Raw genomic sequence first — 26,909 nt, forward strand, 5'->3', positions numbered from 1 at the left:
TTTTTTTTTTTTTTTTTTTTAAGTAGATACTTATTTTCCTTGTGCAACTTCTGAATTCTGGTAAATGGGTGTTTATCTATCTTTGCCAAGAAGCCTTTACCTAATCTGCAATAATCCTGCAATTGAAAAGCAAAAAGTCACTGCACGAGAACTTATAGGCAGAGCCACAGGACTCAGTTTTAGAGTTGGGACTAAAAAAGTTATCGCTTGTATGAGCAGAATAGCTGCTCTCTCCCCGCACAAAGCAAAACAGACCTACGTGCTCCTAATCCTGCCAGTTTTTCTGACTCTCAGCAATGTAGATGTCCATGTCATCTTCCTTTCATCAACAACACGCTTTATTCTTCCCCTTAGGTTTTTCTGTTCTTGCAATCCAAACTGGTTCTGTGACGATGTTTCCATATAACTTCGAAAGACAGCATTTGAGGTCAAAGCTATGCTCATGATATTCTATAACCTGTTGCTTTCTACAGCATAGTAGAGAGTATGCTACAGTAGAGTGGCAAGGATGGCTACCCGTATTGAGAAACTTCTGATACTCCACGGATGACACATTCACGCCAGTGTTCCATCTGCCCTATAGGAACAACAGGGAGAATTGTGGGAACAACAGGGAAAAGCTCTGAGGGGATCTGGGACACAAGTCGTCACCTTCTTCTGGACTAGAAGGAGAATCTTGACATGTTTATACTTCTCTGTGTTTTCCATGAAATTACTTCTGCACCACTCAAGTGCTGAGGTAAAACAAATGGAGAGACTGGACCTCAACATAAATGTTAACTGCTCCCCTTCAGCCATGAGTGTAAAACTGCTGAAAGGTTTTCCAGAAAATTTTCCATGGCATTTTTAAATAAAACATTTTAATTACGAAATGTTAAGTTACCCTGATTACAGATATGAAGGCCAACAGGTAGAGACAGGCAAATTTTTCAAGTGAATCACTTTATCTGCCAGGAAAGGGTGAGGGGGTTGAACTATTCATCTGTCAGAGGGCATAAATTGCAAGCTTTCCCAAAATAACTTCCCTCAAAGGCCTCTCAAAGCTTTCACAGTCCATACAGACTTGAATTTGTTCATTACAAAAACAAAAGAGCAAATAAAGAATTCCCACTGTGTGTTTTCTCTCAAACCCTTTTTCCAATTTGCTCAAAAGCTTTTGTTTCCAAAAACAGAATTTGAAGAAAAAATGAGCTTACATTTTAAGTCATCAAAATGCTTACATTTTAAAGTCATCAAAATTACATAGTAAGAAACATAAAATTTACCTTAGACAACACAGCTTTATTTACATAACTTGTTTGCTTTAGACTCGTAAGGACAAGAAGGAAATACCATTTGTTTTAATTCTCATCCTTTCACAACCTAAAAGACTGCCCTTTTTAGACTTTCCCATGAAAAAAATGTTTTTTATTCAAAATATTTTTTTTCTTTTAAACTATTTAGTACAAGAGAACTTTTTTTTTTCCCCTGAGGTAAATTAAAACCTCTAACCAGAGGAGTAATAGCCCTTAATAACCTTTTAATATCAACATACACCACTGGACTGTTTATATTTCAGACATTATTTTGAAGTTGCCAAGTGTTTGAAAGTTAGATGATGCTTTTAAAACATAAGTTGATGCAACTTTCACCTTCACTAGTGACTTTGCTGGAAGATGTGTGCTAGTAACAGAAAGGAAGAAAAATTCTGAGTAAAATTCAATTTTCACTTGTAAATTCTGCCTAAAATCTTTAGGTTGAAACCTTCTGTTTTTGAAATTCTGAAATTTAACAGTTTTTCTGATCCTGCACTTTAGATATACCATTAAGTAGTATCACTGAGTAATCATATAGTACATTTAAGTAAAAAAACCTCATAGATGTTTTGAAAATACTCTGAAGCAAAATAAAAGTCAAGCTTACCATTAAATCTGGATCTTATTTACATTTTTCCCCATGAATTAAGGGCTTAGTCTTCTTGCTCTATCGTACAATCCACTTATTTGCTCTATCACAAGCGCACATCCAGCACAGCTATTAAGAAGGCAATAGCAGGGAAAGAGCAAGTCTCACTGCGCAGTACCTGTCACTTCTTGGAACCTCCCACTCACTTCCGAAATTGGGGAACCGTCAGAAGTCCTCCTTTTCTGCAAAAAGATAATAAATAGAGCTTGACATACATTACCACACAAACCTGAAGCGCAGTTTTGATATGGAAATTTTAAGAAATCCTCCCATGGAGCTTGTCTTTTGTTTCCCAGTGCCTCAGCAGAGCAATTGCTTCTGACAGAAACCGGAGCCCATATATTCGTATCAAATGCGTCAAGATTTTGATGTTGCACTTAATATGAAAAACTATACAGTAGTCCTGATAAAAAGCATGTTCCCCAGCCATCTTGAAACTGCACTTCTTCCCTCAAACTTCATTTCTTCCCCCTCCCAAGCTAGCTAGTAACTACTCAGTGCAGAGTTATTTAGTGCTTGTGTTACAGTAGCACTAGTAGTTCCTGGCAAGAAGTTATGACATTTTATACTCCTGGTACTGAATAGGCAGCGTTCAGAAAGTTTAGGCACTGGTCAATCCCATGAGCTTATTAGCTCTACATAAAGTACTTCCAAAATTCTCTAAGCGACTGAATATTTGTACTTTGCATAAGCTTGGAACAAGAATGTCTGGATACTTATGATAAAACCTAGCTTATTTACATATTTATCTTTATAATAATCAAAACACATGGTGGGCCACACCGAAGCAAATACCACAGGGCAGATGAAGCATTTACTCTAACACCATTTTAGGTGATAGACTTCTAATAATGCAGACTTAGGATATAACCATATCAGCTTATATTTAGCATGAAATACTTTCTAAAGCTCACCCAATTCTTCTGTCCATCCACAAGATTTTGGGGATTTCAAGAGAGAGAAATCTCTACAATGTCTACTTTTCCACAATACTTTCTCAAGTTGACACCCGCATAGAAATCTGCTGCCAGTCTATATTACTACACACGGGATTTTTTTCACAAGCACTGCAAGGACGTAAGCAGTTTATTTTTGCTGAAGAAACGATTGTCTGCCTTTCATTTTGCTTGAGAAAACAGGGCAAGCAAACACTGACTCACTCTGCAAACAAGAAGCTCTCTATCGACTAGGTTAAGCCGGAGCATCTCTATGGTGGTAGCTACTTACTATTTAAATGGAAAGTTAAAATCCGTCTTAAGTACAGCTACTTGACACAGCAGGCCAATGCTTGCTACCATGATATTATTAACTGCAATCATCCAATCCTAGATGGCTTCTTTACTGAGCACTACATACAGAGTAAATATCCATTTGAAGATTCAGTTTAATGACAGGTACATTGAAAAGAAGAGAAGAAAATGTCTTTCACTTCTGCTGGGAGCTGAGATCTACCATCCTGGACTGTATAAGCACTGTCACTGTAAGAAAGCACTTGCACTAAATGAATAGTCCCATGGCAGGTGTCAAACTGCTCGAGCAACCTGACTGCCACCCTGGCAGCAAACTACCCGACCAGCAGATTCCAGCAGCTCTTAAACCCGGCCTGTCGCCGTGGTTTCTTTAGCCTAGGCCTTCCTTAGGATACCAGGCTAGGGACTGCTGTTCAGATGTGCAAGCACACGAAAACCTTCCATCACTGAAATTTTAACTGCAGAAAGGCACAGCTGTACTTTACAGATTCACAGAATATTTAAGGTTGGAAGGGACCTCTACAGATCATCTAGTCCAACCTTCCTGCTCAAGCAGGCACACCTAGAGCATGTGGCACAGGGCGGCATCCAGGCGGGTTTTGAAGACCTCCAGAGTAGGAGACTCCACAACCTCCCTGGGCAGCCTGTTCCACGGCTCTGTCACCCTAACAGTAAAGAAGTTGCTCCTCACCTGGAGATGGAACTTCTTATGCTCCAGCTTGTGGCCATTACCCCTTGTCCTGTCGCTGGCCGCCAGTGAAAACAGCCTGTCCCCTTCCTCTCTGCATTATCCCTTCCTGAACTTATACATATTAATCATAACCCCTCTGAGCTGTCTCTTCTCCAGAGAAAACAGGCCCAGCTCACTCAGCCTCTCTTCATACGAGAGATGTTCCATTCCCTTAATCATCCTGGTTGCCCTTCTCTGGACCCTCTCCAGAAGCTCCATGTCCCTCCTATACTGGGGTGCCCGGAACTGAACACAGTACTCCAGGTGCGGCCTCACCAGAGCTGAGCAGAGGGGCAGAATCGCCTCCCTTGACCTGCTGGCAACACTCCTCCTGATGCAGCCAGGATCCCATTGGCCTTCTTGGCCACGAGGGCACACTGCTCACTCATGGTTAACTTAGTGTCAACCAGGACTCCCAGGTCCCTCTCCGTGGAGGTGCTTTCCAGCAGGTCAACCCCTAATCTGTCCTGGTGCCTGGGGTTATTCCTCCCCAGGTGCAGGACCCTGCCCTTGTCCTTATTGAACCTCAGGAGGTTCCTCTCTGCCCAACTCTCCAGCCTGTCCAGGTCCCTCTGGATGGCAGCACAGCCCTCCGGAGTGTCGGCCACTCCACCCAGCTCGGTGTCATCTGCAAACTTGCTCAGGGTGCATTCCGTGCCCTCGTCCAGGTCATTGATAAACAAGTTGAACAGCACTGGGCCCAGCACTGACCCCTGGGGGACACCACTGGCCACAGGCCTCCAACTGGACTCGGCCCCATTTATCACCACCCTCTGAGCTCTGACTTTGAAGACAAAGCCAAGAGGAGTCGCAGCTGCAATCAAAAATCTGCCTCCTGAGCGCACTTCAGCTGCCTTTGGGGCCTCCCCTCGCCAAGGCCCCACGAGTGGAGGGCGCCTGCGTGGGGCTGGCCCGTGGGCGCTGGGCCCGGCGCGGGCCAGGCCTCATTGCCACCAGGGCCTGCGCGGCCCAGGGCGCCTCTGTGGGGCCGGGCCGGCCTGTGGGCGCTGGGACTGGTGCAGACCACGCCAGGCCTCCCTCCCACCATGGCCTGTGCAGTCCAGGTGCCTCCGTGGGGCCAGGCTGGCCTGTGGGGGCTGGGCCGGGCCTTGCTGCCACCATGGCCTGTGTGGGGCCGGGCCGGCCTGTGGGCGCTGAGCTGGGCGTGGGCTAGGCCAGGCCTCGCCGCTGCCGTGGCCTGCGCGGCCCGTGGGCGACACGTCGCCGCCTGCCCAGCGCCACACACGACACGGAAGGGCCCGGCAGGGACACCAAGGCTCCCAACACCCACGTCGAGGAGCTCAGGGCGCCTCCTGCTCGGCCTGCACCCGCCAGGAGAGCCGCCGAAACAGGCACTGCAGAACTCCCTGGGAACCTCGAACGTGGCCAGGGCCTTGGGGAGCAAAACCCCTGCTTTGGCCTGGACCTTGGGAAGAAAAAACTGTTTCTACTGGGAATCGCTGCTGGAAACTTGGCTGTGGGGGGAGGGACGCCAGTCAAATGAAGTTACACCGTGGAAAGCTCATTATTTTGACAACTATGACTAAGTCCTCAAAGATTAAAGAAAACACCTACTGGATTATAAATGAAAGACAGCCTGGAATATATTATGTGGAATAACACGATAGTCACCTTAAGGAAACTTTACATAAAAGAGCAGCAGTCTTCTTAGAAATATATATGTATGCATATGTATTTATTTATTTTAGAATTTTCTTCTGATCTGTCCAAATTCACAACACACTAACCTATTACAAGTACCTCTGCCTGTCAAGGAGAACTTGCATTAAAAAAACAACAACCAGTACATTACTGCCTTCTCTGTAGCAAGTATCATCTGAAGCATTTCTATAACTCCTTATTTAAGCATATACTAGCTGCAAATAAATCCTAGAGATTCTGAATAGAAGGAAAAAAAAAAAAAAAGGATAGGGAAGAAAGAAACGTAGAAAAAAGCTAGTTCATAAGCAATTTTAAAACATGCCAAAAATTCAGTGGCTCATAGGGTGACAGAGGCAGATTTTAAGTTTGCAAATGCTAGCATTGTTACAACAGCATTCACCCATGTTACCAAAATACAATTTCCAGATCACAGATGCATTGCTACTTAGACTGGTCAGCCACAACCTGTGTGGGGCCAAACATTCTCAGAAATACTATTTTAAACTCACATACAGAAGTCATGGGGTAAGCGTAAAAATAGCCATCGACAACTAAACCCACGTAGCATTCTCCACAGTCTACACACCGAAGACATTCTGTGAACACTTGGTCTAGTTTTAAGTTCCAGCAGAAAGCACTTTATGAAAAGGTAGCTTTTGGTTGCAGCACTTCAGAACCGCAACAGCTATTATCAACACCTAATTTTAGTAATTGGGAATGGGCCATTTCAAAATAATTGCTGGTTGCTGTATCAATTTTTGTAGTTCTGGCTCTTTCATGGGAGTGGTCACCTTGATGCTACCTACTAATGACTTGTGCAAGAAGAGATTGCGGGAGGCAAGAAGAAAAGGCTGACGAGTAAAAAGAGCACAACAAGACTTGTAGAGCAAAGTCAAAAATGTTTCCCCTGCCTTTCCCACTTCTGAAAGTTCCCTTTTCATAAATACGTTTTATTTCATAAATACATTTTATTTCGAATAATCATTTCCTGGTCTAACAACTCACCTCTTTTGAAAAAGATCGTGCTAAGGGAGAGATGCATTTACCTTGTGCTTTTTCAACTTTACATTACTTTTGAACAACAGAAGAGCCCTCTGATAGTGCACATTTTGTACCAGCAAAGCAAAACACTTTGAACCTCAAGTAATTATTTTAATTTAGCCCAAACAAGCCTAGGATCTTCAGCTTTCAATTCCGTGGTCACCCTGACACTTCTCAAAGCTTACAAGTGTCCTCAATGAAGCTACCACAGAGAGATGCTACCACTCCATGAATCCCTCCAGATTCTGAGTGACAAATTACTAATAAGGAGGTTGGCCCAGCTATTACTGCTATCTAAAAACAAAATACCTCTACTTTTAAGGATATTAATAGGAAGCATATTTAAGCAAACCAACTTGCACCCCACCAGGCTGGAGTATTTATTGTATTGTCAACAATGTACTGTTGACATTATTACATTATTTCCTACTTCCCCACAATTACAATATAAAGATCAACATAGATAACTTTTTTAAATAACAGTTTAATTAAAAAACATATTGTTTCTCAATCAAATTCTAATAAAAATGAAGGGCACCAGAACTACACTATGTAAGATGAATAGCCAAAGACCACTAGAGAGAAGAAAGGAAGACACTCCTCTACAAATAAAAAAAGTAGCAAATACCAGCATTTGCCTTCAGGGTTGACTTTTTATACCATCGCTTTACAGACATGTAGGATTTATGAGAAAAGAGATCATATGGAGCACCCCACGTTCAACACATTTTTACCTCAAAAAAGTCAATACAAAGCAATCAGCTCTGATCTCACCATTTATGTACCATCTCTTATTAATCTTTAAGATCACTTTCTTCCTTTGTCAGAAAAAAAAAAAGGCAATTCAGATAATGTTTTACAGTGCTGAAATTTGAACAAGGAGATACAGAAAAGTCACAAATGCTTGCTTTTAAGAATTTAGAAGAACAACAACTTTTAAGAACTTTAATTTTTACTGTATTTTTACAGTGAAGGAAGATCAGAAATGTTTAAGCATTGCCTGAGGTTTTGGCTGATGTTCTTCCAGAGTGAATAAATGTTCACAGGGTGAACAAGCTGCATTATGAGAAAAACAGACGAGGAGAAGAGAGGATGGAAAGTCTGCACTACAGTGCCTATATCACAGACACATCTGACCCAAAAGACCATCAGCTGTCAGTTACATGGAAACACTTCATAATATTAAAAAGAGAAGTGAATGAGTGTCATTTATTTCCACATGCACTCTGGCAATACAGCAACCCAGAAAAGCTGACAATACAGGAGTCCAGAAGAACTAAAATCAACTTGCTGTAATGTACATCTGTTTTTTTCATAGCTTTGATCATCTTTACTTCCTTTCCAAATATTTATTGTTCCACCATCACTTTTGATTCCTCTGGCTCCTTACACAGCATGCACTTACCTTTGTTTATAGGCAGCAGTTTAATTAGGTTCACTTCAAAAAACTCATCTGAACATCAAGATTGCAAAACATCCAGGTATTACTCCACAGCAGTTCCACAGTTAACAAATTTTCAGCTCCCTTCAGACCCTTTTCCCCCTTATCTTGCCTTGACATACGTATGGATATCTTCCAAAACGTAAGAGAATGAGAAGGAATGGAAGTGATTCTATAATGCATAAAGAATATAGTATTTTATCATCATGATGTAGAAAAACCCTATCCTTCAGAGTTGGGTTAAAGATTGCAGTATAGCATAGCAAATTCTGCCAGCAATTGACAGAAATGATCAGATTCTGAAGTTCCTTGGCTTACTAAGGAAGCAAACACACAAGACACCCAATTCACAGAACAGAAGGTTTTCAGCACTAAAACAGCCTAAGCCAGTTCACTTGTTCAAAACACCCTCCCAATAACCTTATACATACCCATATCCACTGCAAACAGCATGTGTCACCCAGGAGAGGCTGCACTGGGCAGGCAAAAAGGCAGGCAGAGCTCTTAAAACATGTCCGAAAACTGAATCACTGCCCTGTTTTTCTTGAAAGTGAATTAGTAGTAGGTGGAGAAGGAAGAAAAGGAGGAGTAATTTTTATCTCGGCACACAAGATAAACACGGGATTTCTCCAACCAGCACAGCAAAGCGTTTTAGAGCTTCCTAAATAAAAGGGTTGGTACTTCCCGGAATGCACCTGTCTGTACTGAGGAAAGGATTCTGCAATGAAAAAATAGGCAATTTCCAGTAGTCACTTGCCCTGGTTGTGTAAGGCTGCAACAACCTCCCTGGGGGAGCTGTGCTAGGTATCAAAATGGGGAATTTGGTTCAAGTTATTCAAAAAGAGGAGAAAAAAACAGAGAAAGAAACAAAGAAAAAAAACATGACAAACTTATTGTATTGGGCTATATGAAATTCAGAAGTTGAACCTTGCAGCAGTATTTCTATGAAAAATATCATTAAAATTCACAGGTGGAACTTACCCCATTTTCGTGAAAGCAAAACAAAGCTTTCATGCCCACAAAACCAAAAAGCTATAAAAGAGGATTTCCTTAAGCTTTACGAGTTATGTAAGGGCATCTCCAACTTATGAAGAGAGGTAGAATTTATTGCGCTTCCAGATATTCCTAGCTCATTGACCATGTATTACTTTTCACAATAACACACACATGCACACGCTTTTAAAGCTATTTTCCTCTCCCCCATGACCCACACAAAGTCAGATATCTAACAAGAGCATCCTTAGCCTGGTGAAGCTGAGACATAACACTGTGTTGCAAACATGCCTGTTTTTAAGGAAGAACCATAGGATTTTTATTTTTTTTTAAACAAATCACATGATCCTGAATATTACTGGATTGCACTCAGATTTCATTTGACGCAAAAGAGCTGTGACATTTCCCTGGCAAGTAATCTGCATGTTCAGTCTTGGATGTGGACAGAGCACTAGAGCAGCCCCCAACGACGTCTCATCTGCTGCTCCGTTCAGCCGCTCCTGCGCGCTGCTAACCCCGCTGCTGACGTGAGTCATGCTGGCCAAACAAGAAATGCTGTCCAGTGTTTCTTCTCTGTCAGGCATGTACATACACTGAAGGAAGTAATGGAAAGCCCTTCTTTGACAGGCCAGCTCTGTTTTGTTAAGGTAATTTCTATAGGCAGCATGACTACGGAGAGCATCATGCTCAAGGACTGTCAGCTGGCACCAACATGAGTGGAATCCAGTGTTCCCATGCAAAGCACCTTTTGCTTGGTGAGCTCCCTTCTTCTGCCACTCGTTTCAAAGCTCCCCTTGGCACAGGTGCAGTGGGGGGATTTGTGAGAGATGCCCCTCAAGAAGAAGCCTCAATCCTTGTTCCTCATCAAGCCGCCATGGGGCTGCAGTTGGACAGGGAACTTGTCCCGTTAAAGCCAGGGGAGTTTCTGAGTTTGCTTCCACCTAGAAGCAAACTGCTCTGAAAGATCAAGACAAGACAGCTCATGATAACTATTTACCATTAGCCTGTTCATCCCCATAGCAACATGGAACAAGTATATAGAAATGTCTTAATTTTAACCTTCCCGACCATTCTTTGGTCTCCAGCACTTGGAGGTTTCAATATTATATTCAGATACAGGATCAACAGTCTCAAGCAACAGCACAATTTCTCCTGCATTGACATCACCTTGAGCAGACACCACTGGTTCTCATGCCCATCTTGTCCCAAAGCCCCTGCTATTTTGCTCTTCCTCCTATACTGTTTTTGAGTTTTTCACTACTTCAGGAGTTGATAATAGAGCAGACAGTTTTAAATCTACACTAATTCCCCAAAACCATCCATAGGTATAGCCTGTCACCTGCTTCTCTATCCACATTCTCATCCGCTTATTCTTATCCACATTTAAGCTTTATATGTCCCAGATAGAACCGCAGACTGGTATGAAATTACGCGAACGTCCTAGTTTTAGGTCATATAAAATTCAGAAACGTGGCAAGGTGCGTGCCTTAAAAACCACCCCCTGCTTCCAAGACAGGGTTGCAGGAAACGAGGATGACTGCTCTTCCTCCTCACAGGCGCACGGAGTTCCAGTTGGAGCTCGAGGCTCATGCCCAGCTGAATGAAGCCGCAGACCAGGCAGGGGGAGAGGCATTCCTACCTATCCGTCGCCCTGGGTCCCTCAGCCATGCTCAGGCGCCACCAGCCCAGCCTTGTGCTCAGGCGTGGGGAGGAGCAGCCCACAGGGGCCCCGTGGGTGCAAACCCGTTCTGGGGAGGTGGCAGGTTAAACGCCCCCACGGCAGCCCTTGTGGCAGGAGTGCTAGCTGAGATCAGATCACACGCACGCCACGGAGCCGCCGCATGAGCCAGCGTGTCGGAGCCTTCCTCGGACCAAGCGCAGCAGAGGTTCCTGCCCCGAGCCCTCCCGCCTCGGCGCGGAGCCCCGGGAGCAGCGATGCAGCAGGAGCGCGGCGCTCCCGGCCTGCCCAAGGCAGCACTAAGGGTTTAGCTGGCGTGGGAGCACATCCGTGGGTCCATGGAGTTGGATAGTGCAGGGCCCCTTCCTGCATGGCGCTCTGCAACACTGCTCGCTCCAAGGCACCGTGACAAGGGAAAACGGGCAGAAAAGCACCCCGGGGCAGGGCGACGTCTCCATGTGCAAACGCTGCCCTTTTCCCCATCACCCTTTCCCCTTCGTTAGAAAATGAGTTGTTTTGTTCTGTCAAGGACGATCAACAAGCTACAACCCTGTCTGGTCAGCTGAACTCCAGCTACAAGAGCCCAAAGCTGTGAGCTTTGCTGGAGGTTTCCTGCCTCCAGGTGCTTCTAGGCCATGGGACAACTGCGTGTTCCAGCTGGCCAAGCACCGGGCAGGACAGAGGAGCTTTGGAGGCACAACTCAGAGCCCACACTGCACTGCAAGAGTTGTTTTGAAAACCCGAGATCCTCGCAGGAGATTCGTCCCAACAGCCGGCTGCAGCCCACTTTTCCTCAGCAGGCACCAGAACAGAGTGGAACTGCTTTAGAGAAATCATCAGTGTCTCCTAACAAAAACCACCTAAAGCCAAAAGCTTCGGTGATAAGCGCTTTAAAAGGCTGGGGTTTCGCTGGGTTTAAGGTAACATTAGCTGGGGAAGAGTTCTTTATTTTTCATGCTAAAACCTCTACAGCAATACTGGCCCTTTCTGGGACACTGGGCACAAACTCAAACTTACTCCTGAAAGAAGCTGAGAGGGGAAAAGCTGCTGGCGACAGCATGGAGACAGATTTACCTAATTATGATCAGATAACTACTCTGCTGCTCACGAGGCTTAACTACACTTTAAAATAACTTGCTAGGGACACTGCACACTTCCGTAAGATACAAGTGCCACGATACACACCAGTAATACAAACTAATGGTGCAGAACAGAAACTTGTTCAACGGAGGTTTCTCGCTGCTGGATTTGGTTAGCAACAACGGAGTTAGAAATGACTCAGACCGAGTTTGAACAACTAAACTTGACTTTGGGAGAACTCATAAAAACACAAAAATGAGTTCCACAAGCAGTGGCACAGGCTGCCCAGGGAGACTGTGGAGTCTCCTCCTCTGGAGGTCTTCAAAACCCGCCTGGATGCCACCCTGTGCCACATGCTGTAGGTGTGCCTGCTTGAGCAGGAAGGTTGGACTAGATGATCTCTAGAGGTCCCTTCCAACCTTGAATATTCTGTGATTCTGTGAAAAATCACCTGTCACGCTTTACAATGCTCACTCCATTCAGGTGCAATGCATCAACCAAACCTATGCCCACCTCAACGCAAGCCTTGTGTCAACATGAGCAACGCAAAGGCCGCTCTGACCTTTCACTAATATTACTGGAGAGCAGTTTGCACCCGTGCTGCCTCCTCCCCTATGGTCAGAAACCCAGGTGCGGATCTTTCAGTGTGAACACGCAGATTTCACGTCAAACTACGTGCGAGCATGTCAGCAACAGGATTAATAGGGGCTTTGCTCGCAGAACATTCTCATGAGCATTACTTGAACTTCAACTCCTGCCAAGCCTGAAATGAGCTTTTTCTTATGCCAAATGAAATACAGTGCAGAGTGGCGTTATTACACTTGATGATTAACTTTTAAGGATCTGTTTGTGCCATCATTAGGGACATTATGAAAGGGAAGACAGACATGAGTCGCATACTACAGAGGTTCTGTCTCAAAACAGACAAAACAGGTAATTACCCACAAGTTTCTAACCCTTGAATGCCAACAAAGAAATGAGCTTTTTTAGTATTACAAAGCTCAGAAATGAGAAATTATATCAAAGCTTTAATGAAAGATGAGACAAAAATGTATGTACTTCCTTAAAGGTTTACATATCTACAGTGAAACAGAAAGTCTTTAAAAAGAAAAATGTGAAACTGACCTCAAAATGCAATAGTAGTGATCCACATCTTACCTCAGCTTAAAGACCACCCCTCCCCAAGCCCCTCACAACTTTCAAGTTTCAAATGTCAAGATGGAAAAATGAGGTTATGCTCAGTCATATGCAAAATTGAATCACTGTCTAGACAGATTTGCAAGAGAATTCAGTGGCAATTAACTTCCTGCAAGTGTGAAAACAGATACTCCAGAGGTACTCAAGTTGGCTGTTTCTATGTAGCCTTTTATAGAGTTCTGTTTTCAACAGCTACAAGAATCACACCACCAAAAGATATAAAAAGAAAAGGAAAGCATCCTGCATACAGCTAGGTGGTTTTCTGTCTCATGTCCCCAAAAACAGCCAGAAGTAGAGAAGAAAAACTTCAAGAATCTACTGCAGCTATATATATATTACAATCATAATTCTGCATTTAAAAATTCATTTCTGAAGTACCCTAAATACATCAAACATCAAACCCTAGGCTCCTTGCACTTTGTAAAATAAACAGCCTTTTAAAGCAAAATTGTCAGTCTGTATTAATTAAAACTAATCACAACTGTCAGTTGAAGTGTCTTTGTGGATGTACTCACTTCATAAATCTAAATTTCAATTATTATACAGATTATTTGCACAGTTTCATCATTTTTTTTCTAGAGTAAGGGCAGATTTCCAAATGAAAGCAAGTCAGTGATTCTTACTAAGCAGCACTTTCCTTTTCTCTCCCTCCATCCTTCCTCCAAGCAACATTTTTCTCCATATAACTGGAATTACTAAATTTATACTGCATCAAGAGTACAAAATATCAAAAGAAAGCACCATCTGAACGCACGAGCTTTAAGTAGGTCATCTGACTTATTTATGAACAGCTGAACTTTGCACACTAGCCCTTTTTTCAGCAAACTGTTGAGTATAGCCTTATAAAAGTCTTATAAATATACTTTTTTAAAACTGAAAAAACCTAATTTTCAAATTTCACAGAGCAGGGGAAGGCCCACATAGAGAACAGTGTCCTACAGACCAGTTTGCTTGCTACAAGGCAGTAGCTTTTGTCCATCTCTCAAAAGCCATCCGTGATGAGCACACAGAGCACAAGCTCAACAGGACGAGTCCAGGCTGACAATCATTTATTAGCTATTCGTTGTTTCCATTAGAAACAACCCTTAGTTGTGTCACTAATGGTGTTCTATAGCTGTTTGTTTTGCTACGGTTTTTGTTCTCTGTTGAGATTCTTTGCTTATTAAGATACGATTTTGAACAGTGAGCTTCGTTTAAGCTTCCTTGTTCTCGAGGACCACAGAGGTGTTTCTGCTGCAAAGATGACTACCGACTTGATAGATTCACCTTGCAGAGACATGCAGGACACTCATTACACCTGGCGTGCAGCGGTCCCATAAATCTGATGGCAAGGTTGGCTGAATCTGCACCACCTAGTCCACTTCTCACTCACCCTAAAACCTGAAATACTCCGTTTGATGAAGCCCAAACCAAACAGTCAATCCTGCACAAGAGGTGTAGCTGTCAAGTCATCTGTGCTAAAACAGCTCTTCCATCTTCCTCACAAGGTTGTACTGTTGGCTCCTCTGAGCAGCGGCAATGTAAAACTATCAGAACACATAAAAGTTATTTAAATGCCAACAGGCTCGGAAGGGCTGGTGGCAGAGCCGATGTCTGGGTGAGAGCCGGCGGTGGCGCAGCCGGCCCGGCGCGCAGGACTCCCGGCAAAGCGCTGTCACTGCCGCTCGTCTCCTTACAGGAGCCGACACCACTCTTCAAGGCAATAAAGTCCTTGCACACACGTCTTTTGCTACCTAGAAGGGAAGGCTCTGGCTGTTAACATTTACAAATACTGTTTTAAATTAAGCTTCTTCAAAACAATGATGTCGCAGAGGACAGCTAACCAGTCTGGTTTATTTTATCACAGCTTCAAAATGAGATGCTTTGTACTGTTTGTATTTTTCTCCTGGCACTCCTGGCCACCTTCCACAGCACAGAGTGTCCCGGCTGCGACGCGCAGCCCGGCACAGCGGCCCTGCTCCGGGACTGAGGGAAGGGTGCAGAAACATCCCCATCTGCCGCCTGGAGAGCAGCTAACTCCTTGCCCATGGGCAACACTTGCACTTGGTTGCAAACAGGGCCCATGGACAGCATGAGAAGTTATGGTCCAAACAGGCAGAGCCGCAGGAAAGGAAAACCAGCTCAGTCTCTGGTCAGTTGTATTTTCCACATTCTTCACTGGGAAACTAAGTGTTGGGAGGACTGCCACCCTTTGGCCCTCTTCCCCCAAGGCTGATGCTGTTTCTGCCTGTGAGGAACCTCTCAGTGCTGATGCGACCGTCATGTCCCGAATCAACGCTGACCCGACTGTGGCATGTGTACAACACCCATTTTCCCTTTTCCTCCTTTTTGAAGATCTTGCATTTGGCAAAAGGTTAAACAGGGCAAGAGAAAAAGTTATTTCCATCAGTTCAATGAAAAATTATTTCCATCAGATCAAACAACACCAAAAAACCCCACCCCCAATTTGCAACGTGGTAATCATTTCCGCATTCATGGGAAAAAAAGGCAGAGTCAGAATAAATCGAGTGAATTTATTTAACGATAACCACATTAAGCTGTTCATCTCCGCAGCAGAACGTCCTGGACTTTATAGCTAACATTTCACTGTGTGAATGGGTAGAAACATTTGCTCACATAAGCTGGTTGAATATGATTCAGCCCAGATGTCTGAGTGGCTTAACAGCCTTTGTTACGAGATGTTTGCAAAACATCAAAAAAGAGTAACAGACACAAATACGCGACAAAGGTCCTGCCTGCGGACGTGCTGGGGCTGGGGTAGAGCAAGGCTATTTTCGGGAGCGTGCATCACTAAAACACGTCTATGTGGATGCAGAGCACAACCACAGCGTTCAATTTTCCTCAAAAAAAAAGCATAAAAATGGGCTAAAACTTAAGGCCCGGAGAGAGCTGCTCGCTGGCCTCCTTTCCCTCTCCCCTTAGCCAGACTGTTTGCTCCCATCAGGAGGAAGGAGGAGCAGAGAGGTGAGCTGTGAGAAAGTCCCTCCAACCAGACCCCTGCACGACCGGCAGCATCGGTGGGCTCTCTGATGGGCGCCCAAACTTCACCTGCTGCGCGTCCATCCCCCCGTTCTCACGAAACACTGACACTGCCCAGCTGCTCTGCATTACAGGCAGCACACACAACAGAAAGTGTTCTTAATGTATGTATTACGGGCAAACAAAACTGATCAGAGGAAGGAGGGGTGAGTAATGGAGAGAAAACCTCCAAACAAGGCCAGCAGCACTTCCAAAGTTCATCCTTCAAAATCCTTCAAGGTCATTTTCTTCTCTTGTTGTGGGATATATTGATTCTAATTAAGCACAAAGTTTCCTGCAGCAACAGCAGTTAATGAGATGTCTGGTGCAAAATCCTTTTGTAACACACGCATACATTATGGATTTACCCTTTAGAAAACAACTTGGGGAAAAACAGGGATTTGCTCCACCACACAAATCTATGTTTCTGCGCACATGCACGTGTGTGCTTGTGCGAACTGCCCTGCAACTACTGCCGTAGATAAACCTTTCCCTGGACAGGATGTTCTCTGAAACAGTTCCCTCTCAGCTGGCCCAGACAACCTGCCAGAAGGACCTTACCCAGACAGAGGTAAAACCAGCTATGTAGCTCGAGCAGAACCCAAATCTTCCCTGGGATGGGAGCATACGCCAAGAGCAGCACCCAGGCACAGGAGCTCACACCTACCGGCGCTCCAGCCCTCTTGCTCATAACAAGGTCTGATATCCCATTTGTGATGAGGGAACATTTCACCATCAGAAGGATCAGAAAGTAGCACCAGGAGGCTACCGCTACGGCAGGAAACCCACCTTCCTGCTGCTGGGTCTACTGCCTCCCAATGGAAGACATACACACTGATATGTGTGGGGGGGTATATAATACATATATGTTCACCAAAATCAGAAACTAGCAGTAAAGGCACACAATTCTTAAAGTACTGAATGGATAAAACACTTCTCCACACGGCAATCTCATCTCATCTGCAGAAATACAACCCAGCTTCAAAGGGTCTCCTTGAAATTCATCTACCTCTTTACAGCCCACCACACGTTTTTCTGTTTTCAGCAGGATATTCAGACTAAAAAAGGAGACAGGGTAACTTGAGAGTATTCGCCTGAACCAAACCTCAGAGTTTTGGTTTTTAATTTCCGACAGGGGTGGGCGGAGGAAATTGCAGGTACAAGACCTGGTTAAGGCCGAGATGCCAGCGAAGCACAAAACGCTCACAGTGCTGATGCTTAACGTGGCCGACCACACAAGAGCAGCCGGGCTCACTAAAACGCTTCCGCCAGCTGCCCTTGTGTGAATCTGGGGGGGCTTCCTCCAAGGCAGGAAACACTTCGGAGTACTGCACGTCTCCACAAGCCATTTATAACAACATCCAGCTATAAATACAGCTTTCCTCCACATTTGCTAAAAAAAAACAAAACAAAAAAACAAAACAAAAAAAAAAAAAAAAAAAGAAACCCACACACAAAATTTTCCAGAAAAGGACAAAACGATCTGTTTTGCACTGAGGAGCAAAAAAATAAAGCAACTACGAGAGCTTATTTCCCCACCTTCTGCCCCCTCAGCTCAAGATCTACAACACGACAAGAACTGGTTTTTGGCCTAGTATTTACCTTCAGCCTGGGGAGCAGCCTCCACTCGCTTCCACCTCACATCTTGTGAAGGTAACTGATCAGTTACACGGAACTGCCACATAAACAAGTTTTGTTGCCTGCCACGTGCTTGGAACGGCAGAGTTAAAGCAGTTTGCTCTGGCTGGCTTTCTCCCAAACAGAGCCTTCGCTCTCCCTGCTCCAAAGGGGACTGTAACCAGGTTCCTGCTCACCGTCCTGCAGCTTCCAAGGGCATCCCCTGCTCTGACTCTTCTGCAACCCTGGCTGGGGTGCCAAGCCTGCAGTCCTTCATACAGCGAAACAAGACACAGAAGGAAACACAACTGCAAATGTTGTGCTTATACCTATATGAAAACACTTCAGTATACGTATTTGTATCATTGACCACCCCTTTGGCAATATTTATGTTTTTATAGAGAGGAGATAAAACAGTAAATTGCAACATGCGTGTAAAAATGGATATCACATTTCTTTTTGTAGAATTTATGTAATATTTAATAAGCATGTTCGATGAAGGAAGCTATGTATCTCATTCACAGTTTAAATAGCCTTAGTGCTATAGTGTCATATAAGGTTAACGTAGAAGTCAAATATATATATTTAGTTTTCAAAAAGCCTATCCAACCAGCAGATCCAAAATTCAAACAACAGTAGCAATGGGTATGACCCAACTAGAATATATCTGTGGTAGCTAATTTAAGCTGCAATGGCTTAAAGAGGGAGGAAGAATCCCTGCTCTGTATTACTTACTACAGGAGTTACACCTGGCACACTAGGACCGCCTGATTCACAGCTCTGCAGCATGGATTTGCACAGGACAGACAGAACCAGCATGAACCTCCTACCAAAGATCCGCAGGGAGAGAAACGGGAGCATGAGCTGGTTCTGACTTTGCTGCATTAACGCCCAAAAAACAAGTTTCGGACTTGCATGTAACAACGTTCCAAACACCTTTTCGTCCCAAAGCCAAAGCTCTTTCCATAGAAAACAAACACACACTTATCTCAAACTACATTATTTCTCTCAGTGCTCTCCATAACAAAGGCCTAGTTTTGTACTCATAAGGAGTACGAATGTGCTTGGCGCTTTGGCACACAGGTAGTAGGGTTTGGGAGCGGGGGCGCAGAGGAGAGGGCACTGCAGTGATTTAGCCCACTCTGCACCCACTGTCAGGGGTCTCCAGAAGCAGGCGGCTGCTACAGCGACGGTTGCAACCAACCCACGCAGAGAACCAGCACCTGGTTCTTTGGGAAGGTGCCAAACGAGGCCAAGGCCTTGGGAATCGAGGCTACCAAAGGCCTTACTGACCTGACGTGCCCCTTCTGGGAGACGCCGGCTGCGTCTCCCCAGCTGCATCTCTGATTTCTGCAGACGGGAGGGTCACGAGCACCAAAGCAGGAGACGCCGAAGCAGGTGCCAGGGGTGCTAAATGACACACGGCATTCCCTATCTGAGCGAGCAAAACGCCTCACAACTCGGGGGAAAATGGTGCATTTGCTGCATCCACTGCTTTAACACAAACACAAAACTGCGCACTGGCTTCTGTATCAATATGACAAAAGGAAACACTGATTTTTCCCCCACCTCCTTTCCAGACTGGGGTCCTAACCAAAGGGATTAGAGCTCGGACCCCATTCTCCTACTTGTGTTAACACTTCTAAGGCTCGAGACAGCTGGGAAGGTACTACACTGGGATGTGTAAAAGCAAGCTAAGGAAAACCATATTTCCAGGCTTGAATCACATCTGTGCATGTAATGTATCCCCCCCCTTTATGGTCTCATGCCTGACCAGTATTATCAAGGATTAAAGAGGTCATAAATCAACAAGCGACTGTTTGAAGCTTGGTCATAAGGAGAACCCAAGAGGTCGCTCATCTGGAGCAACGAGGGCTGCGGAGTGACAGAGCTCGAAAAAATATTAGAACAGAAAGATGCAGAGTGGTGGGCAGCAGAGACGAGCTCTCCAACGCAGGGAGGAGGGACTGAAGGTCACTGCCACACAGACAAGAAAAACGAAACCCACAGATTTCACACAGCCCCTGGGCTGATACTGCCTGGAGCGGCACTGCAGCAGCAGAAACCAGGCCAAGAGACCCATATGCCAATGTGTGAGATCAAAAGCTATGCACTCACTTGTCTTCCCTTGCTCTCCAAGATGAAGGAAAGCAGTAAATTTAAATTTTATGTTAACTCAAGACACTCATCAGCTGAAAACCAAAGAGATTCCTTGTCTGAGAGGAAAGGGGGGGATGTGACAGGTTGCTCTCCTTCCAGCCAGATCAACTTCTGCATCTAGTTCACTGATCGGCTCACCAAGCTTTACTCCCAGAGAAGGGAGAAGGTTAGAGAATTCACTTAATCCCAGCTTTTCAGGAAGAAAAAAAAAGGAAAAAAAAATCTGTCTGTAAAATACACCATCCAGAGCTGCAGCTTTAGAAAATTTTAAGGATTTGACTGAAATTCTGTCAAGTTGAGAAAATCAACTAGAGACACTCAAAAAAACCCATCTGTAGTTATTTAATATGTTCCTCATGTTAGGGTTTCTACTGATCCATCTGATGCCTCAACTTGCACTTGCAGGAGTCTGTCTTTCCACTCTCTGCTCTGCAATCTGCCTCGAGGGTTTGCAAGAGCCCCAAGGCGAGCCTCGTGGGGTCACAGCACACGAGGCCTCGACCACCTCCCAGGGATCGCTTGCTAAGCAAGGGTGAAAGCACCACCAAACACTATTTTCTTTTTAATTTGAACTCTTTTTAAACTTGTATTTAAGCTCCAGTGTACTGAAGGTGAGAAGTATATATAAAGGCTGGAAAATACATGCTCCAAGAGCCACGCATTGATATTAAGGAGTGCATAAACATGAGTGCCAACTACTGTGCTTCCATGACACGAATCAAATAGGTGCAAGTGTATTTTAGAACAGCAACACCAATCAGCAACACCAACAGCAACATCAGCACAGTGACCTGATCGAAAGGCATCCACCCTACGAGCTACGGACTTGTCATCTACAGCAGGGTTTCAACACATAGCGAGGCCAGTAACAGATGCACCAGAAAGCACCAAGCAGACAATCCGGAGCTCAGAACAGCAGGACTTACACAAATCCCATCACCTTTGCTCTTGTCCCGTCCCAGCTCTGTTTCAGCCCCTGAGGGGAGCAGCAGAACCCGAGGGCTGAGGGGGCACGAGAGCAGGGCACACGCAGGGGCCACGAGCAGCACGGCGAGACAGCAAAGCCAAGGGCAGGGAGGAGGCTCCTCGCAGGGGCGGTCTGGAAAACAGCAACATTGAATGGGCTCTTCTCCTCTGGTGCTTTCCAAATCGGAACCACCTTCTCACCAGGAAACCCTAAATACTGGAGAAAGAAGGGGTGAAAGGAGTAACTGGAGCTGCCCTCTGCAGCTTGGCAAACGTGGGTGGATTCACACGGACACGGGGCCCAGCCACCACCCCTGCTGAAGCCACAAACTGATGCTTTCTACCAAAAGCACAGCCAGGGAGCACACAACTGAAACCCCCCCCACACGGGCACTTTATTATCTTTTACCTTCACTTCACGGTTTGCACCCTGGAGTTACAAATGCGTGGCATTTTGTCTTAAAAGAAACTTGTACCTCACGACAAACATAAACCATCACAGGCTCCCACAGAGAAAGCTTTGCAGCCACCAAGCTCACTCAGACCTAGGCTATTATCCTAGTAAGAAAACACAGGAGGTCTGTGATGAAGAAAACCACTAAGGGTGGGTGGTGCCCACATCTTCCCAACACACTGCAAATTAAGCCTGATGCCAGGAGAGCAGCTAAATCAAAATTCACTAATATTGGCATGAGTCAACACGGCTGGTCTCTGCAGCCACAGTTTGTACAGAAGCCTGAGAGGATTTTAATGGCAGAGAGCTGAACCTTGCTGTAAGCGGGTGCTCCAGGGAGGCTCCAGCAGGACGGACGGACCCTCCACAGCCCCCTGTTAATTGAGGCTGACACTTCTCTGCCCATCAGGCTACGGCACATTCAAGCTCCTTAACATAATAGAGCCATTGTTAGTCTATATACAACCACAGAACAAAACAGGATGGTCGGGTAATCAACAAGAAAAAATAAATAAAATACTGGTATTGTACTCAGTCCCTCAACAGCATCCCCCCTTCCCCCCTATTAAACCATGCCAATCACTTCAAGCTGAACATAACACCACTTTGCAGTTTTCTCTGGTAGAAACCCTGGCACCAAAAGCCTCTCCCAACAAGCAAATATGACATTCTGACATCAAGATACGGTATTTGTGAGACAAATAACTCATAAATGAGATTGCTTCCAAAATAATTACATTTATTTTTTAATTAAAGAAAAAAACAACATGTTACAAAACATTAACGGAGAAGCCTTAAAAAAAAGCAATTTAGGGGTGATTTTTGAACTTGTGGTGGTGTTTCATGTGTGTATATATATTATATATAATATGTATTTAAAAACAAAATCCTTTCACATTCATAGTGAAATGTGTCTTTAGACTCTGTGTCTGAACTAGATGTTTTATTAAGTGCAGTAACTACAAATAACAAGCACATGTGGCGTAACAGGAGGCCCAACTCAAAAGAGCAAAATAAATACCTTCCATACCAATTCTCCTGCAAAGAACAAAAAGATGAAAAAGAAATAAGATCCAAAGCCACAGAGAAAAAATCAAAGAAAGAAACCCCTGAAGCAAGAGAAATAGAGTAGGAAAAAAAATGCCTTTAATAGTAGTGATTTACTCCATTTGCAGCCTGCTACTGTCAGGTTATGCAATGGGCCCAGTTGATTCAGGAATTCATGTAGGAAGAAAATGTTTTTCAGTCAGCAATATGGATTTGGCTTGGCTGGTGTCAAGTGTCTCTACGCGATAACAACCTCAAGAAAATGACAGATGATGTCTTTAATAATAGTGCCCTGAGGTGTAAGGGCTGCCTTCAAAATAAACCAAAAGAAGGCAAAAAAGGTAGGTCAGAGTTACCATTCTCCCAAGGACCAGCAAAATTTGTGTGTGCGTATGTCAATCTGTGCGAGTGAAGCACACACCTCGAAGTCCCTGCTTTCAAATCTCACTAGTGAGAGAGAAGTATAAAGCTGAATGATGCCGAAGTTCAAACCCAGGTCACACAACCATGAACTGGAGGGGGAAAAACAGGTAAGTAAAGAAACAAAACCACAGAGAACTAACAATTTATACACATAAGGCTCTTATAGGAAGGAAAACACAGATGAAAGCACAAACAGCTACAAAGCCAAAGGCAGTCCCTGGAAATCAGTTTGCTCTCCTAGAAAACAGACTGTTGAGCCTTTGCACACAGCAGTTACAGGGGAAAACTCTTCTTAGAAAAATGCACGAAAAGAACAACAAAAAAAAAAACAACTTACAGCTTGCTGCAGGTGTGGAAGCCATCATCAATTTTCTGTTAAAAAATTGGGTGCTTTATTAGTAGTCTGACATTAACTGCCTTAAGCTTCCTAATAAAGAGGCTTAAGCACCCTATACTAAAGGATCAGCTACATTTTTCAAACTCGGTTATCAGCACATGCACATTGCCATTTGACACTACACCACATAGGCAAAGCTGCTTGAATTCCTCCCCCACACAGCCACTTAAGCATGTTTTCCAGCTCTCTTTCCCAGTCTCCGCGGATACCCCGCACGCTTCCCCACGAGCACAAACCAAGGGATGAGGCCACAGCCAAGCTCCCCTCTGAGCTCGGGCAACCTGCGTTGTGTTGTGTTGCAATCACCACAGACTACAAAAATCACTCACTGGGAGCTTGCTACAGGTCACCCATTGCAAAGTCTTTTACACAAGCCCTTTGCAGTGGCTTTCAAGCCCTTTTATATCATATTCAGCCAAGAGCTGTCCTGGATCCGGCCTTCCCTACTACAGCTGGTTGAGAGCCGAATTTCAGACCTTCGGAGCAGGTCACCCTGCAGCGAGTTCCCAGGGAGAGACAAGGTGCATGTTCCCCTGCACGATACCCCAACGCTGGCATTTTAGGAGCCCACCAGCCCTACAGGTAACATCCAGCATAGGGTGGCGGGTCCTGCAGAGACTGGGGGATCCCCGCACCAGCCTGTCCCTGCATTACAGCAGCACTTTGGGCAGCAGCACCACAAGGAGGGAGAAGCCACTGCAGCTACCGGCAAGTACCTGCTTTCGTAAGACACAGATACTTTTTGTTTGGAAAACCGTGGGTAAAGCTTTCCCTCTTTCCTTTTATTTTAACCACTTTCAACTGCTGTTTCTGCACAGCGAGACCTTTCCTAAGTGATACAAGTTCAGCCAGACCAGCACAAAAACAGTGCTCCTGCAGTGGGAAGGAAAAACTCTCTGTATAAATGTTTATATATGTGTGTGTGTGGGTATACAGACACATACACATTCTGGAGCACCTCTGCACCCTGCTTCTGGCCGGGGACACAGGGCTTCATGTGGGAAGGGAGCTGGGACTGAGGCATCAGAGCTCCTGCTGCCAAGCGCAGCCCCGGGATCAGCTACCGAGACAATCAACAACAGATTTTTCCAGTGACACAACTTGGATCAGCACGCAACGCCTGGCACAGCCTCTGACAGTTGTTTCTGAGCCATCCTATGAACACACGCATTTCTCCAAGAGGCTGAGTCCAATTTTCCCGCTACTGAAATCGAACAAAAACCCCTTCATGACCTTATTCCCTTCAGCTAACACACACACACATATAACTTCCAGAGAGGAAAGACAGAAAATAGCATTATTAAAATTAAATCTTTGACTCATTTCCTTCGTTCCCTTTTTTTCACTACAAGCCAGCAAAGCTAAAACAACCTGAATTAATAATAATCTGAATCCACCCTCTTCAGGCCGCGAGAAACGTGGCATCCTCCTCCCGGGTGAGCAGCAAACCACCACTTGAGCAAGAGTAAGATAAACCGCCAGGATTGGCGTAGCCAGGCGGGAGGCAGATGGCACCGGAGGCGCCGGCATCATCTCCCATCCCTGGCGGGGGCAGCCGGAGCCCCCATCCCGGCCGGGAAGCAGCCAGGCCAGCCCCGCGGGACACAAGGGCCTTGTTCACTGATGGGGAGGAAGGCGCCAGCAGCGCCGGAGAAAGAGGATCTTGTTTCCAATGCCTTGTCCCGATGGTTTGATGGGCTATTTTCTTCTTTTCTTTTTTTTTTTTTTTTTTTTTTTTTTTTTTTTTTTTTTTTTTGAATTTAAGATATAAATAACATAACTGCAATTTCGCAGTTGAATGCGACACGGAATCAAAGGCTCCATGATGGGAAAGGAATTAAAAGGTTGCCGCTACCACATCTATTCCAGAAGACTCCTAAGCAATACAGGTAACTGTTCTTAGCTAAAAGCAGGTCACAGAACTCAATGATTCCAGGGAAAGGTGTAGACACACAAGAACAAAAAGGTCAGAAATAAGGAATTATGTTCAAGTAAGCCCAGCAAGTCGCCTAAGAGTGACCAAGTGGAAGAGCCAATCCAAGACGGGAAATAACCTGCAGGAGCCCGGAGAGGTAACACAACACTCTCACGTTCTGCAGAGGAAATCCTCAGTTAGACGCAGCGTTTGCTAACAGCAACAGCGCGTCAACTGTCACAGGTGATTCTGTTACCACTTCATGGTGAATACAAGGCAACTAAGAAAGTATCTAACTTCTTAACCAGCTTTTGGATGCCATTAAATAAAGACATTGAATTTTAGCTTTTATAAAGACACCCAAGCAGTAATCCAAAATTCTTCATCGGGAATAAAGTAGCAGCTATTAACAAGGAGCAGTAAAAGTTTCCACTTTCCCATGGTAGAAAAAAAAAATACTTCATAAAAAAGCAGGTTTAGGTGGTGACTCCTTCCCTATTAAATATTAGCCCAAATGAGGACTATGCCAAGCAAACTATTCATTTCTTCACGTCAGCCATGTATTACACAAACCAGAACAACTTGACATAAATCATTTCCAATATCACAGTGAGTAAAAGGTTAACAGTGCAAACAAAGTTGGAGGGTTTAGACATGTAGAGCCTCCCAGTGCTGCTTTTGCTGACCAACAACCTCTTCCCAAAGCAATTCGGCCTCTTGCAGAAGGCCTGGAACTGCGAAGAGAGACGAAGGGCAGGAGAAGCAGCAGGAAGCTGGATGACAAAACTCCGAGTACTCACGACAGAAAACACTACGAAGTAAAAAAAATAAATTCAAAAACGTTTTAAATCATAGACCATTGCTGCAGGGGTGCCAAAAGGAGCCTAGGTAGTATTGTGACTGGGTAGTGTTATGACTAGGTACTTGTAGGGGTGCCACAAGGATCCCAGGTGCTTTCTTTACCACGAACCAGAGGAAAAAAAATAATCTCAGGCTTAAGCCTCTTCTGATGTCCCAGCAGAATGTAAAACTGCTTCATTCAACTCCAGCAGCTATTAACAAAATAAAGCACGTCAAAATAAAGTACTATAAACAGACTACACGCACCCAGGCCTTCCGCTATCACGGTGATGGTCCAAGCACAGCACTGTTAGGATGTCAGCTTCATGGAAGCTGCACGTACCCACGGATGTCAGTGAAGGGAACATGCAGGACATAAAGGTCAGATTCCACAGGACGCACTTTACTGTGTCAGACTCCATGTACTTAAGAGAACAGAAAATGGTAGGACTGAGAAGTTAAAGGAAAAAGGAAAAAATAAATGACAAAAAGAGCAAACAGCTTCACCCTGCAGCCTCCCAAGAGGGCCGGCTTCTCGGTGGCCACCAGCACGGGCAGCCGCGATGCCCCGCGAGGCCACGGCACCCACGCACACGGGAAAGACGCTTCCGTGGGACCATGCCGGAGCACCCGCTCCCAGCGACAGCATCCAGGGAATTACACTCCGAACCAAGCGTGAGATTAGTTTCCCTGGCATAGCTTTCCCATAAATGCTTTCTTCTTCCCTATTAACACTAGGCTACCGACTTTTTGATTTATTTTTCCAGTGCACAGGAGTTGGCTTTTTGTTTTTACAATTAGAGGCAGTTATGACATTCTGCTCTGCAATAAATGAGCAAGTAATAGACAAACACATAAGCAAGGGATACCCATCAAAAGTTTTATAAAATAATAAAAAAAACCCCTAACTGCAGAGCACTAAAGGCCGTATTAAACTTCTTCCAAACATGGTAACGTGATCTTGGAAGAATTTAATTCTTAACACACAGACACTTTGTTGTAGAGAGGCATACAAGGCAACATTGATGCAGAAGTCAGAATCCCTACAAAACAGAC

The 26,909-nt window shown here is 44.8% G+C and overlaps 1 protein-coding gene across 1 annotated transcript in view; it reads right to left on the minus strand.

The window, feature by feature from the left end:
• Window positions 1-26,909, minus strand: part of SEMA4D (semaphorin 4D) — a 52,903-nt gene that overhangs the window by 24,461 nt on the left and 1,533 nt on the right. Inside the window, exon 2 of the mRNA XM_026053195.1 lies at window positions 2,063-2,126. The gene's annotated coding sequence lies outside the window, so the exon portion shown is untranslated. The remainder of the gene's footprint in view (window positions 1-2,062; window positions 2,127-26,909) is intronic.

The sequence above is a fragment of the Nothoprocta perdicaria genome, unplaced genomic scaffold (assembly GCF_003342845.1).
Source record: "Nothoprocta perdicaria isolate Ctin4 unplaced genomic scaffold, notPer1 scaffold_114, whole genome shotgun sequence".
NCBI lineage: Eukaryota > Metazoa > Chordata > Aves > Tinamiformes > Tinamidae > Nothoprocta > Nothoprocta perdicaria.